The following is a 15,956-nucleotide window of genomic DNA, read 5'->3' as shown; positions in this document are numbered from 1 at the left end:
ATGCTCAGAAATAACATTCATTGTCAATGCACTGTTAATATAGACACTGAAATACTGCAAGTAGCTTCTAGTTATTTCAGCATTTCTTCTGATTATCAGTTTAAGTCAATCTAATCTTGAGCTTCTAAAAGGTCATTGGTATTTATGATTTCCAGACAGCTGATACCCAATAAAACTTTCTCCATTAAAAAAAATTGCAAAAATTGTTGTCAGAAGAGCATAGCTATCATCCACAAATTGGAATTAAAATAGTTTATATTTTGTCCAGATTTAAAATAAATACAGAACATGAAGTTTTTTGATAAAATTGATAAGCCATTAATTTTTTTATCTGTTTCTCTCAAATCAGATATAAGCATTGTTTTCATTCCTGGAAGAATTTTAGATAGTGATTTTCATATATATAATGTTCTCATATACACTGATGTTTAATGTTTATAGTTTATTCAGTGAATGCATTCATTTTATAATTAACCACCATATGTAGTCACTGTCAAAGCAACATGGCATCCGACTCTTGAAGTAAATGAGCCAATTCAACTTGAGAAATTTTCCCATAATACTGTTATTCAGAACATCCTGGGTGCCTATCTCATAATTCTCTGACACCCTACTGTCTACATCTTATGTTAAATTTTCCTCTAGAGTTCTCAGCAATCTGGGTTACTTCCTAAATAAGACAAACCCTGATTTTCATGAAATGATGCTTTCACTTCTTGCTATGCGGTGAAGATTTGGCATATGACAGATTCAGCCCCCTGAAAACTGCATATGCTCCATAAATAAAAAAAGCAGTCTGTAATGATGACAGCATACATGAAACTAAGTAGAAGGTTTAGGAGGTGAGAGTTGATGGATGTGATGTTTTCTTTTACATATCTTGGATATTGATATGTCTGCCCCTGCAACAATAGCTCTGGTGTAAGTCAACTGTTACATTGTCTCTAGGTAGCTATTCACTCTTTTGTAGTGGAAGCATTCAAATTCCAGTTATTCTTGATAATCATTCCATGGACTTTGTTAAATAATTTTATATATTCTCTGTATATATTTTGCAAGAATGTCTAAGGTAGACATTGGCATTACACATAGGATAGATATAAATTATTTTTTGAATACTAGGCTGTCAATAAGGAAGTGATTGTGGCTGTTACAAGGTACAAAAGATCTGTGTGTGCATTTTAATGGCTGTGGACAGTTTTAAATACAATAATTTTTCAAGCTATCAGAGGCTTTTTTGCAAATGTGTGATGAAGGAAATATGTATTAGGTTGTGATACACACAGGAAAGTGTTTCTTGGTGATTTATCCTATGAATTATTCTTCTATCAATTTGACTTAAAATACATTCAGAAATCATATAATTTTAGGGAAAATATGCCAAATAACCACATTTTGTGTGTGTTTTTAAAAGATTGACTGATTGATTAAGACAGAGTTACAAGGAGAGATGGAGAGGTCTCACATCCACTGGTCCACTTCCCATGTGACTGCAACAGCTGAAACTGGGCCAGTAGAAGCCAGGAGCCCAGAACATCATCCAAGTCTCCCCTTTATGTGAGAAGGGCCCAGGCACTTGGGCCATCCTCTGTTGCATTTCCAGGCTCATTGGCTGGCAGCTGGATTGGAAGTGGAGCAGCAGCCAGGACTCAAATCTGTGCTTATATGAGATGCTGGTGACACAAGAGGTATCTTAACCTGCTGTGACAGTGCCAGTCCTTCAACATATTGACATTATTTATTTTAAACTATGTAGCTATGTCATTTTACAATTATTTATGAGCCTGATAGAAGAAAAACTGTGGAAACTCATTATACTAGTGAAATATGTCTTTCTTTAATAATATTTATATGGCTTTAGTATTATAATAACATTCTGACAAATCTAAGATTGTCATGTAGGCATTCAGACTTTCCATATATTGTTGTTTAAGAAGAGTTAAAAAGGAACAGCTGTCTTCCAGGTTAAAGGCTTACAATTCAACACTGGGACACATTTCTGAACTTAAGAAATATCTTTAAGTTTCAACATATTTTTCACTCAACTGACTTAATTTTTTCAGTTATTCTTAGTCCCCCATCAATGAAACATTTTCCATTCTAGGATCTCACAGAGAGGGCGCAGTGAGTTGGCTCATACTGAATAAAGTTAGTAGAAGGAAAAAAATCATGATTTTAGAAAAATACAGAAAGCAAAAGCATGAACAAGCATTCATAAACCAAATGGCAGATCATTATTTACTACACAGAGGAGAAAGAGGGTGAGAAAGAGGGGGGAGGAAGACAAGGAATCTGAAATCCCTATGCTTTATTTTTTATGACTTTTTTTTCCTTTGAGATGTTGATAATTTATATATAATCTAATATAGTTTGTTCATTATGAATAAATAGCTTTCTGGTATTGGTAAAGTTATTTAACTAGAACCTATGCTTCTTTCAAGTTTTCCATACAATTACTACATGATAATGCCATATATTTCTATTATCCATAAAATCTGTCATGTACCTGCACATTTTTCAGTTTCTGACATTGTGTGTAAGAATTAATGAGAACTATATGGACCAAGAGGGAAATATTTGGTTGTTAAATTCACACTTGTTATGTAGAAGGAAAGCACAAACCATTCCAAATAACAAATAGCACTATTAATGCTTACTATTTTACAATGTATATTCTAAATAAAATGAAATATTGAAAACAAACTGTATCTTGCCGTCTGAAGATTAAATGGACAACAAAGAATATAAGTTTTAAACTATATAATGTGAGCAAAATTTCCCTCTATTTCAAGTCTGCTACCCATCCAACTCCATCATTTTATCTGTCACACAATAATTATGGCAATGTATAAATATATAAGGAATATACATCCTCCCCTGTTGGCTAGAAATGGTATTTTTTCTGTCATTTCAAAAATTTCTCACTCAGTACTTTATATGTACTGCTTTGCTCTCACATAAATAGTGTCATCTAATACATACTAGTAGTATATGGCTCAGTTTAAATGGCAGAATGCACTGCTTTTACTATGTAGTTTTCTTCATTACAATTCTACAAGTTCATATGGGTAATGGATTCCCCTCCCCTCCACTGTCAGGTGCACAGCAGGTGCTCAGCACATATTTACTGGTTGATAGGGTAGAAGGCAACTATATAATTTAAGGATGTATTTGATATCAATTACTCAGTGTTTACTTCAACGTTTTTTTTTTTTTTAACTTTTATTTAATGAATATAAATTTCCAAAGTACAGCTTATGGATTACAATGGCTTCCCCCCCATAATGTCCCTCCCACCCGCAACCCTCCCCTTTCCCACTCCCTCTCCCATTCCATTCACATCAAGATTCATTTTCGATTCTCTTTATGTACAGAAGATCAGTTTAGCATACATTAAGTAAAGATTTCAACAGTTTGCTCCCACACAGAAACATAAAGTGAAAAATACTGTTTGAGTACTAATTATAGCATTAAATCACAATGTACAGCACACTAAGGACAAAGATCCTACATGAGGAGTAAGTGCACAGTGCCTCCTGTTGCTGACTTAACAAATTGACACTCTTGTTTATGGCATCAATAATCACCCTAGGCTCTTGTCATGAGCTGCCAAGGCTATGGAAGCCCCCTGAGTTCACTGACTCTGATCATATTTAGACAAGGCCATGGTCAAAGTGGAAGTTCTCTCCTCCCTTCAGAGAAAGGTACCTCCTTCTTAGATGACCCATTCTTTCCACTGGGATCTCACCCGCAGAGATCTTTCATTTAGGTTTTTTCTCCCCCCGCCCAGAGTGTCTTGGCTTTCCATGCCTGAAATACTCTCATGGGCTTTTCAGCTGGATCCGCATGCCTTAAGGGCTGATTCTGAGGCCAGAGTGCTGTTTAGGACATCTGCCATTCTATGGGTCTGCTGTGTATCTCACTTCCCATGTTGGATCATTCTCTCCCTTTTTTATTCTATCAGCTAGTATTTGCAGAAACTAGTCTTGTTTATGTGATCCCTTTGGTTCTTAGTCCTATCATTATGATCAATTGTGAACAGAAATTGATCACTGGGACTAGTGAGATGGCATTGGTACATGCCACCTTGATGGGATTGAATTGGAATCCCCTGGTATGTTTCTAACTCTACCGTTTGAGGTAAGTCAGCTTGAGCATGTCCCGAATTGCACATCTCTTCCCTCTCTTATTCCCACTCTTATATTTAACAGCAATCACTTTTCAGTAAAGTTTCAGCACTTAAGAAGAATTGTGTATTGATTACAGTATTCAACCAAAAGTATTAAGTAGAACAAACAAACAAACAAAATACTAAGAGGGATAACATATTAAGTTGCTCATCAACAGTCAGGGTGAGGGCTGATCAACATTGTTTTTTTGATTATTTATAAACAAATAGTCCAACTCCTATCTACAGTATCTATTTGTAATAGGCCAGACTATACTGAATTTCAGAATTCTGGCTTGGGTTCAATATTGATGTTCTGCTAGAATTGAAGAAACTGGAACCACATAACTGCATCTGGCAGCATGCATTACAAATCCACGTCTCAATGATGCTTCTGGAGCTACTTAGCAATCTCTAAAAATCCCATAAAAGGCACCAAAGCAGTTATTACAAGATTTTCTCTGCCCCAAGTTTTCAAACCTAGTTATGATGCCCTAACTTTGTACCTCTCAGTATCTTTTTCAAACATCCTTAATTCTGTCCCTTCTTTGTCAAATTTTTAATTTTCTACTACTCATAAAACCGTAGTTATTGAACAGATTCAAACCTAACTATCAAAAACCAAGTTTGTATCCTTGAGAAAAAAAAATTACCTACACATTGTTTTGATTAAATAAGTAGGAAAACATTAAATACAGAAAAGATCCACAAAAATGACATTGCATTCACCTTATTTTCTTTTTATTGTTATTCATATGAAGTTTAGATCTCACCATCAATCACATTGGCTCTTTTTGTATCTCTCTGAATGAGCATGTTTAAAGCATATATAAATGAAATGTCTTTAAAGCATGCATGATGAAAAAAAATGCACAGACTTCAGAAATGTGTGTACCAAAATAAACACCTTTTCACTTCACTTCAACAAACTTTTTCCAGCACCTTTGAATATGCTTTACATATACATGTGTATTTTTTATTGTTTGTGCTAGGCACTTTCACATTGATTCTAAGACCAATCTGAATGCATTGGGTATTTTTACTTTCATTTTATCAGGAAATTAAACATCAAGGACAATGTCACTTGCTTGTGGCTACATGCTAATCAGGCAGCATTGGATTTCTCATCTAAGTCCTACTCTTTTCCATTTAATGATTTTTTAAAACTGCATAGTTTTGTTTTCTTGAAGTTGAATACTATTAACATATATTTCATCATTCATCTTCAATATTTGCATTCTAGTAGTATGTTTTATAGATACATATGTGTTTGTATACAGATACCCTTAAATCTTACACTATATGAAAAGAATTTGCTGGTAAGCATTAGAGCCAAGGAAACAAAGAAAAAACCATCCCCACATTCACAAAACAGCCTGCATTAAATTGGGAAATATTTTTACATTGAAATTTTAAGAATTTTTGTCATTATTTTGATTTTCACAAAATAACTTGCAGTAACCAGTACATAAGACATTTTTCCCCTCAAAACAATTTGGCAGCAAGTGAATTGATATTTTATTCCAGATCATAGCATATTTTACTTAGATAAAACAATGTCTAATGAAGCACCCCACAGTCATTTCTGGTTGGAATCCAAAGACTTGTCTGGTGAAAAATAATTACAGGATTTTAGGGGAAGCACATGGATTCAATTCTGACTGGGATCACATCTGCATTCAATGGAAAAAGGGTATGTCAGTAAAAGGGGAAAATATGCAATCATTTCTCTCCCTAAATCATGAATGCTTGGGGCTGAAGTCCCTTGGTGGCTTATACTCAGTGAGCACAGTACCTCAGACAACTGAAAGCCTCATTGCTGCTAAACTTGTTCATAATAAATGAAATAATAGCAGATATCTCTGCCAACAATGAAATTGCTAAACATAAAAATGTCCAAAACTTCTACATAAGTTTTTAAAGACCCTGAAATCGATGGCAGTGTCATAATTGGAGCAATTATGATCATCTACAATCTATGTGGAAAAGAAGATAAATAATAGGACTTCAGTGGTGGCAATTTGGTGCAGCAGTTAAATGGCCACTTGGGAAGCCTGCGCCCTATATCAGAGTGCCCAGCTCCATTTTCAATTCAACATTTCTGCTAATGGGCAGAGAAAGCAGGTAATGGATCAAGTACTAGGATTCCTGCTAGTCACATGGAAGACCCAAATGGAGATCTGGGTTTGTCCTTTGGTATGGCTATTGAGGGCATTTGGGGAGTGAAACAGCAGATGGAAGATCTATTACTACCTCTCTGTCTCTCAAATCAACTGAAAATAAATGAACAGGATTTCAAATAAGAAGAATTTAATGGAGAGATATGAACTATGCATCTGTGTGAAAAGAATTGGATATGCAGATGTAGGAAGACACAGAACACATGTAAGCTCTGATTTCTGGAGTCATAATACTCTTGTTACTTGTTATTTTTTCACACTATCCTTTGACTTGTTTATGAAAGGACTGTATCTGCTTTTAAAGTTTTAGTATTTAATATAGTATTTTAGTGAAATATACAAGAAATGCTTGTAGAGGCCCCACAAAACAGAAACACTGCTTAATGGCAGGTATTTTAAATTTCAGGGCTTTGTGTATTTTTGCCTACTTTGTTATTCGGAGAAAATACTTGATTTTTAATTATGTATTTCTTTATACATTGTCTCCCAGGTTATATGCTTAATGCAACAAACATGAGACAACTAAATTCACTCTGGAGAAAAATATAGTATTAATTTTTCCAAATTCATTTTATAACTGTAAGATGTCAACATAAGAAATCCCTCATTTGGCTGTACATCAGTAGAATGACCATTAGGAAAGACATTTCTCATGGCCATTAAGCCCAGTATGTGAAACTACTTAGAGTAATCTCCCTCTCCCTGAAATGGTATTAGTTCAGTTTAACAGTTGAGCAAAAGCCCCATTTGTAATTCTTAGGGAGAACCATTCACAGAAGTCACAGCTGCTGTTTTCTCAGTATGTTGCTATGTAATAAATGATTCATATTTTCATAAAGTTCCTAGCTACCAGTATCTGCAAGCTCTCTCTTTATGTGCAAGACATAATCCTAAAATGTTTTCTTGTGACCTTACCCTTACTCTGCCACCATACACAAGGAAACAGAAGCACCAATGTCAGACCACTGTGTAGCAGTGTCACAGGAGTGTAGTCGTGGGTGACAGGAAGCAAGCATCACTGGGGAAAGCAAGGTGAGTGAATCACACAGGTGGTCCTTGAGCGTTCTTTTCATCCCAAACACACATATAATTGCATTGTCATTTTTATATCACAGCAAGTGAAATTAGCCCTAATGTCCAAGAAAAGCAGAGATTTTGTGTGGGGAGCAACTCGGACTAGACTAAGTTACTGGAATTAAGACTTATTCTATGCATCTGCTTTCCCACAATATGGCGCTGAGAAGGGAGAAGCAGCTTCTACACAGCTGCCTCCAGTTCAACCAATAAACTGTAGGACCTGCTCCTGATTGGAGGAGAGCAGCGTACTTGGCGTGTGGGTAGCAGAGTTGGGATTGGTGGAAGAGGACTATAAAGGAGGAGAGAGACGGCATGCACGAGGAACATCTAAGAGGAACATCTATCTGAAGGTACACCTGAGCAGCCCCCGAGAGAGCCGGCCGGCGGTGTGCCGCTCCCCTGCGGAAGTGGGGAATGTGGCAGGGGGAACCGCCCTTCCACGGAGGTGGAAGGGATGGTAGCCAACCCGGGAAGAACCAGCAGCAAACCCGGGGAGGGCCGAGCAGACAAAAGAACAGCGCAGGGTCCTGTGTCCTTCCTCCGCGAAGACGGGGAGCAACAATTTTATAATACAAATATATAATGTGTTTATGTTTTCAATTTCTGGAATAGGTACAGTTTATGATCTTCATGATTTAGTGCTATATTCTCATTTAAAAAGAAAGACGGCCGGCGCCGCGGCTCACTAGGCTAATCCTCCGCCTAGCGGCGCCGGCACACCGGGTTCTAGTCCCGGTCGGGGCGCCGGATTCTGTCCCGGTTGCCCCTCTTCCAGGCCAGCCCTCTGCTGTGGCCAGGGAGTGCAGTGGAGGATGGCCCAGGTGCTTGGGCCCTGCACCCCATGGGAGACCAGGAAAAGCACCTGGCTCCTGGCTCCTGCCATCGGATCGGTGCGGTGCGCCGGCCGCAGCGCGCCGGCCGCGGCGGCCATTGGAGGGTGAACCAACGGCAAAGGAAGACCTTTCTCTCTGTCTCTCTCTCTCACTGTCCACTCTGCCTGTCAAAAAAAAAAAAAAAAAAAAAAAGAAAAAAAAAGAAAAAGAAAGACATTTCTTATATATATTTGTTATTTGTATTCCAAGATCTATTTTACTTCTATACTTCTCCCAATTAAATAATCAGTATTTTAAAACAACTTATTGCTTAAAAATATTTTCAGAATAATGGCTTCTTTGATAAATTCAAGAAGGCAGTGTGTCCTGGCAACAGCAGAACAGTAGAAGTCACATCTCCTTATCCCAGACAGAGGAAAGTCTTAGCCTTTTGACCAGATGTCATAATTTCTTTCCTACTGAGGATTATATTGCCATATTTATTTTCCTTACCTTTGTAAAAATACTCCACAGATCTAGGTCAAGCCCCCGAGTTTATAGTGAAAGTCCATTGCCCATTGTCCTCATCATAAGAGTATACGAATAACAGTCACAATGATAAATTCAGCACCGCAAATCTATATTTCCAAATTATTCATATGACTTTGGCTCTTTTTTTCATTGTATCAAAAGCCATAGCTACTAGTAATGCAACCACAGAATATGAGGACAAGCAACAGGATTTTGATTGACTATGGTTCAGTAGTTAGTGATGTTTATGATCCTTATATGTGTTAAAATTAATTGGACACTCTCACAGGTAGCAAGGCACTCATGACAATCATAGAAGGAAGTAGCATGGCCGTGCTTATAGTTCTTCTCCAATAAATATCATTAATATATCATTAAATAATTTGTATATTCATTAATTGGAATCAGTATCTCATTCTAAATAGATAACTCATTATTTGTGATATATTTGTGTCTAATGTTGTAGGTCTCTTGTATCCTACTAAGGGTCACGTCCCCTACATTTGGTAGCTAAATGATCTTTAAAGTTCTTTGGAAATTTAAGCTTTCATAATTCTTAGATATCTAATTTCTCAAAAGCCTTCTAAACTTGGGTCTTTTTTTTCCGGGCCTTTTTCAAACCGATTAGCTTGCATAGAACAGAGTAGTCTAGAGCTGCCACTTACATGCTTGCTGGTCAAGAGGAAATGTGATCTCAGAGAGTGCAAAATTAATCACAAATGCTAATTAAAGCAATCAGTATTGGCATCACAGCTTTAGAGTGGGCCTCATGAAATAAACACAATGGCATTGTCCTTTCCAAAGGAAAGTATGCGAGACAAATGAAATAAAATTTCATTGGAAAAATATGGTTCTTAGAAATTCTTCTCTATTAATTGGCTTTGAATTTTAATCACTCTTGATGCTTGAGATAGAAGAGGGTATTTAATATAATCCCATGTAGATTGGGTACATACTTTTCTATTAATAACATAGCATCACTTCAATTTTAAATTTATGTGAGGGCCTTTCTATAGCTTGACTGCATGTGGAAATAACACATGCATATTGAAAATCAGACAGAGTGTTCATCAAATATACCTCTGAGCCTGAGCAATATGATTTGTTTTTCATCTTTTCTTATGCAGCAAAACTTTCTTTGTGATGTAAAAAAGTAAAGGTTATGATCATATTTCCTTGGTTCTAAAAATATGTAGTATTAAAGAAAAATAGATGGTACCAGTTGAAGGTTAAATTTTAGATTTGTTTGCAATAAATTAATCAACTCTCAGCTGAGCCAGAAAACCAATAGACTTTCTAATTTTAGTGTAGCAAATCAGTGTATTGACATTAATTCAATGAATATTTACTGAGTACCCATTAGGTACTATGAATGATTATAAAATCCTGGAATTCAGAGCAGACCAAGTCTACTACATTAATGCAAAAACACTACAAACGCATAAACAAGATACATAGTATGTCACAAGGGCATTACTGTTTAAAGTTAAGAACAAATAGAAAGAACCATCTGTGTAGAATCGTGTGTGGGAGGAATTGGGGGTATAATTTTGAAGTGAGTAGTCTGGAAAGTACTTTCTAAGGAGACCTTTTGGTTACAACCTGAAAACTATGAAGGCAAAAGATACATAGGTATCTGTTAGGTCTGGAATAGCTTAGGGTTCTGGCCATTTCTCCCAGAAAGGAGAGAAAGATAAAGGAGATGGAGACCAACTTCAGCAGAGACAGGTTGCTTTGTTGGGATCAAAGAGGTTGGCACAGTCTGTTCTTTCCAAGAGACTGACTGCCAGGCATGTTTAGAATTCAGGTTTTTAGCTGGTTAAGGAGGGAATTTACCACTATCCAGGGGAGGAGGTAGGGGGCTCTTTGAAGTCTCATGGAATTTTTCCCCTTATCTGTTTCATAGCTGCCCTGTGCAGCTCATCTGCTTTGCCATTTGCATTACAAGCAGTTGAGAAGGGTCTGGTTAGGCACCAAGGATCTCCACAAAAGGGAGGAAGTGGGGCTGGGAGTTGGTTGAGGGGGAAGAAAGGGAGGAGGGGAAAGGTGAGACAAGTCCTTTAGTATCTAGGAGGAAAGTTTCCAGTAAGAAAAAACAGCACAGAAAGTGCAGAGGCCCTGAAGTGGTATTCCCATTTTCAAAAAATAGCAAATTGTTCAATGTGACTGAAGCAGAGCAAATGAAGGAGAAAGAGAGCAGTAATAGATGGTGTCAGAATGGTAACTAACCAGACTTTGTAGTGCCTTCCAGGCAATGCTAAGGATAGAGGATTTGGGAGAAAGAAAGTCATTGGAGAATTCTTAGAACAGGGGGTGGCATCATAGTGGGTTAAAATGCTGCTTGTGACATAGGCATCCTATACAGGAGAACCAGTTCATGTGCCAGCCCCTCTACTTCTTATCTAGCTTCCAATTACTGCACTGGGAAGGCATGGGAACATGGTGCAAGTACTTGGGCCCCTGCCACCCACTTGGGAGACCAGGATAGAGTTTCAGGATTCTGGCTTGGGCCTAGCCCAGTCCTGCTTGGTGTGGCTATTTTGGAAGTGAACCTACAGTTAGCAGATCTCTGTCTCTCCCTCTCTGTCTTCCCTTCTGTCTTTCAAATACACAAATCATTTTTTAAAATGAATTCTTTGGACAGATGTGATGTGTTCTGTTTTAAATTGGACAGAATCTTACCTGTATTGACAAAAGGCTATGCACAGCAAGGACAGGAGAGATGAGAACTGATTGGAGACTATTCCAGCAATCAAATGATAGACTGTAGAAAAATAGTAGTCCAGCTTGGGACAACAGCAGCAAAGACAATTAGAAGTGATCGAATTTGAAATATGCCAGTATTGTCACGCTGAATCAAGATTTGCTGATTCTTTTGCAGTATGAGAAAAAAAAATGAGTACTTACTGATATCTCTAATAATGTTGACAGAGGAAGTAGAGGAATTAATTGCCATTTATTAAAAATGAGGAATATTATATGAAGAATGAGCTTCCAGTAAGATCAATAGATTTATTTTAGACATATTACATTTGAAAAGCCTACTAGATATTACAAAGTTTATATAATAATCAACTTTCAAATACTACTAACAAGTCAGCCAAGATTGGACAGAGAATCAGCTACTGGACTCAGCAATGCATGTGTGTGTTTATGCATGTTTTAATATTTTTCTCCCTGAAATTTAAAGTAATATGCCTTTCCAAATCTTGGAAAGTTAAAACTAAGATATTTTGACAAATAAGAGAGATTAAAGTAAAATTTTCTAAGGAAGCATGAACTTTATAATACTTTGGGAACAATTCTGATGAATAACTTGCCCTAGTCTGTCCTAAAGACATTTTACCAGCTGTTTGTGGAAATAAGAGTGAAGCATGGTGCTGCTTCAGATAGACTTCTCCCGACATGTAGTTCAGAATCCTTCATGAAAATCTAGGGGAAGAAACAGTTAGCCTCCAATTGGAACGATTGTCTTAGAAAGTGAGCTATCCAAGAACAAAATCAGATGTTCTTATCTGTCAGACATTAATGTCCATTCAAATTGACAAATCTTAATTTTAGATCCTTGATTTGAGCCTGGGGCTGAGATTTCAGCCTAAGCAAGCACATTTCTCTCTTTATTAGTGTTTAATTTTCATTTCACAGTACTGCCGAGTCCACTTATTCAAATCTAGCTCTCAGTGAAAACATTAGTAAGCCAATTAATCCATTTCCTTAATGAGAACTCTCTATTACAAAAATGGATAACTACACAGACTTATATTGAACCTATCAATCTTACATTTGGAGGGGAGAACACCAATTATCCAGGCAATCTGGTTCATTACTGTGGTATTGGACAGTGTTGCTAAACAAGCCTACAGTGCAATTACAATAGCACTATGGAGTAGGGAGTGCTTAGAGGTGAAAAAGTGTTGAGGGCTTTTAATATGCTAGGTCGAATTGGAAGCCTTATTATGCACCACCTCATTGCATGCTTTCCATACCCTCAAAGAGTTTCTGCTTAGTTTACATTTGGGGTAAACTGAGGTTCACAAGTTGAAGAGTTAGTGAACTATAAATGCATCAAGTGTCCTTCAAAAGACAGCTATCCATAAACAGGAGGATGCACTAATTTGATGGTCTTACCTTGTGATTTCTCTGGTGATTAGAATGGTCATTTCCAATTTCGGCATAGAAAATATCCCCTCAAAAAACTCCTACTGCTGCATGGTTTCACAAGCCCCTCTTCTCTAGAATTCTTGAATAACAAAAGTGCTTTGAGGGAGGAAGAGATATTATGGAAAACTTACTGGAGGATATAATTTGGTTGGTGGTCAAGAAAAGGGATGCTGAATCTGAGATATGGGTGTTGAAATCTGGCCAAATGTAAAAGGTTGGCAAAAATACTAGAAACTAAATGCAGAGGTTCTAAGGCCCTTAAGAAGGGTAAAAGGGTATGATGGCAATGGCACTGGAGGAGCCAAAGAAAGTCCAAACGAATAGTGAGTTTCCTGACAAGTGTTATGTTAAATGTTCCTAAGGTAGCTTTTACTTAAAGATTGACATTAGGTGTACACACACACACACATATATTTACTATTGATCTACAAAGACAATTACATATTTATTTAATCCTGTCAATCATTATCCTCATTTTTACAAAGGACACTAAACTGGAAGAATTAAGTAACTTTTTCAAAAATAAAAACTATCCGATCGTCTTCAAAACAAATAGAAAACAGATAGTATAATTGCAAACTTTAGTAATTAATCATTATAAATATGGAATGTTAGAAAATATTTTATTATTTTTTTTGTTTTTTTAAAACTATTTTCTGGTAAGATCACCTTTTTATTCCTATTCTATCTGCTACCTCCACTACATTGCTCTCTGCAGTCCGTATTTTTGTCTGACATGAAAATTTAGGTATAAAGTGGCTCAATTTAGCTTTAAAATACCATCTAAATTTAGATACAAGGTAAGCATTTCCTCCCAACTGTCCAAAGTTGAGCTCCTATCTCCCTCTCAGATCTCTTTTTCCCCTTCCATTCAACATTCCAGTTAAGAGGTCCACTCTTTATTTATACAGGCATTTAAGCCAAAGCCTCCTATTGTAGGGCCATCATTATATCTCACTAATTGGAGGACTTGCCTCTTTCCCCTCTGTCACTCTCTTTGTTCAGGTTCCCATCATCAGTCATTTAATGAGTCCTCTTTACATCTGCTGTTTTCCTATAACACTCTCAGCACTGTGGCCAGAATGGGTTATGTCTTGATTGCCGCCATGCCACTCTCCTGCACAACCCTCTTTAAATTTTTCTTTGTTCTAAGGACAGAGTATTAATCTGTTAGTATGACTTCGAGCTTACTACTTTGATTTCATTTCTTTAAAAATTTCCATTCTAATACCACATATTTACTTAATGTTATTAAATTTATTGAATTTTTCAAGTTATTTATAATCTCTCACTTTTGGCCTCTGCTCATCTTAGGACTGCAGTAGCAATTGTTTACTTCTTCTCCTGACTAGCTGTTATTGATTCTTTGAAATGCAGTTCAGACATGGGAAGGCACTTCTGATTGCTTAGATGATATCCTTATTAACAATGCTATCACACTTCTTATAATCATACCACATTGTCACATCATTCAAAGCAATGTCCATTTCATTAATATTTGTATCCTTAAACCAAGCCACAGTATCTATTTATATTTAAAAATATTTGCTAAATGAAGAAATTTATTTTACTTTTAAATGCTGCAACATCTTAAATGATTACAAATGATGCTTCCTCATGTTTCTACCTTCTCCCTCATTTAGTTCCCAGCATTTTATCTCTCATGTCCACACATGAAATCAGCTAACATCTAATTTGAACACTTATTTTAAATTATGGAATTATAAGTAGAACAACTGTAAATTCTTTAGGATTCTGTTTCTGAGGAAAGAGTTCAAAGTTTCTTTGTACAGTGGCTTAACTTTAAAATGTAATCTAATTTTAGAATTTTTGTTAGCTTGCAAATTTATTTCCCATAAGAGACCAGTGTCAAGATATGTTCACAGCTATTTCACTTATTTATGCTGTTTTCTCAATCCAGCTTTCTAGCTTAGGATGAAAGGGTCTACAGAGAAATATCAGCCTCTAGATCCTTCACTGAGAGAGAACAAGCTCAAGATGCCCACTCCCAGCTCCGTGCCACTGTGTGCTTTACTAGAGGTATTTTCCACTTGGGTGATGGAGAAGTCTGCCTGATGGCACAGAATTTTCTGCATGCATTAAAAGCAGACTCTGAGGCTGTGGACTGAGAGCAGTTTTGTGGAATGACTTTGGATGTTGCAGCTGCAGAATCAATTAAGGATGAATAGAGTCCCAGGTTTCCAATTTTAGTAATAACAGAAAAATGAAAATGCTGAGGCTAGTGGTCGCCCAGATGTTTCAGCTGTGCTGACTGGCACATCACTGTGGATTCTTCCTGATGTTTCTCTGGTTCTTGGGCTTACCCTCCGATGTCAATAACTCTTGCTTTCTCATTTCCATGAAGTCCAATTACTAAAGGGCTCAAAATAGTACAGTAGGAAATATAATTCCATTCCCATGGCTGAGAAGTCTCAATTATGGCACCAGTGGATCATGGGAGGGTCCAAAACAATGATAAAAAGAAAATGAATAGGTAAACAACTCCCAAGAAATACCAGGGAATTAATACAATGATTAATTCAGTTGTCAAAATGAAAAGTGTAGCATGAAGTTCAAATCTTCTGAGTTTCATTAGAGAACAATTTAAAGATATGTAGCTCTATAAAAAAAATTCTTGGAAAATGCGCATTATAAAAAATGACACATGGATTTCAAAAAGTTTTTTACCAAAATAAACTTATCTTGTAATTTAGTTGTCGATGAACTTTTTGTGTTTGAGTGTGTATACACACACACGCACATATATATAGACACGCAGTCATGCACCATGTAACAACAGTTAAGTTAGCAATGAACTGCATATATAAGAATAGTCACACATGATTTTATTACCCAGTGTAGTCATAGGCAACTTGATTTGTGAGACATGATCACATGATGATGAAATATTCTAATGATGCATTTTTCAGGATCTTTCCTAGTCGTGAAGCAATTTATGACTGCATGCATGCGTGTGTGTGTGTGAGAGAGAGAGAGAGAGACAGAGAGAGACAGAGATCTTGCACA

At 36.7% G+C, this 15,956-nt stretch overlaps 1 protein-coding gene across 4 annotated transcripts in view; it reads left to right on the top strand.

Moving 5' to 3' along the window:
* BANK1 (B cell scaffold protein with ankyrin repeats 1) overlaps positions 1-15,956 on the top strand; it is a 352,635-nt gene that overhangs the window by 174,954 nt on the left and 161,725 nt on the right. The gene's annotated exons all lie outside the window — the stretch shown is intronic.

This window comes from Oryctolagus cuniculus, chromosome 8 (assembly GCF_051225735.1).
Source record: "Oryctolagus cuniculus isolate XC-2025 breed Fujian yellow rabbit chromosome 8, ASM5122573v1, whole genome shotgun sequence".
Taxonomy (NCBI): domain Eukaryota; kingdom Metazoa; phylum Chordata; class Mammalia; order Lagomorpha; family Leporidae; genus Oryctolagus; species Oryctolagus cuniculus.
Note: the sequence above shows the minus strand (reverse complement) of the source record. Positions and strands in the feature narration are given on the sequence as shown.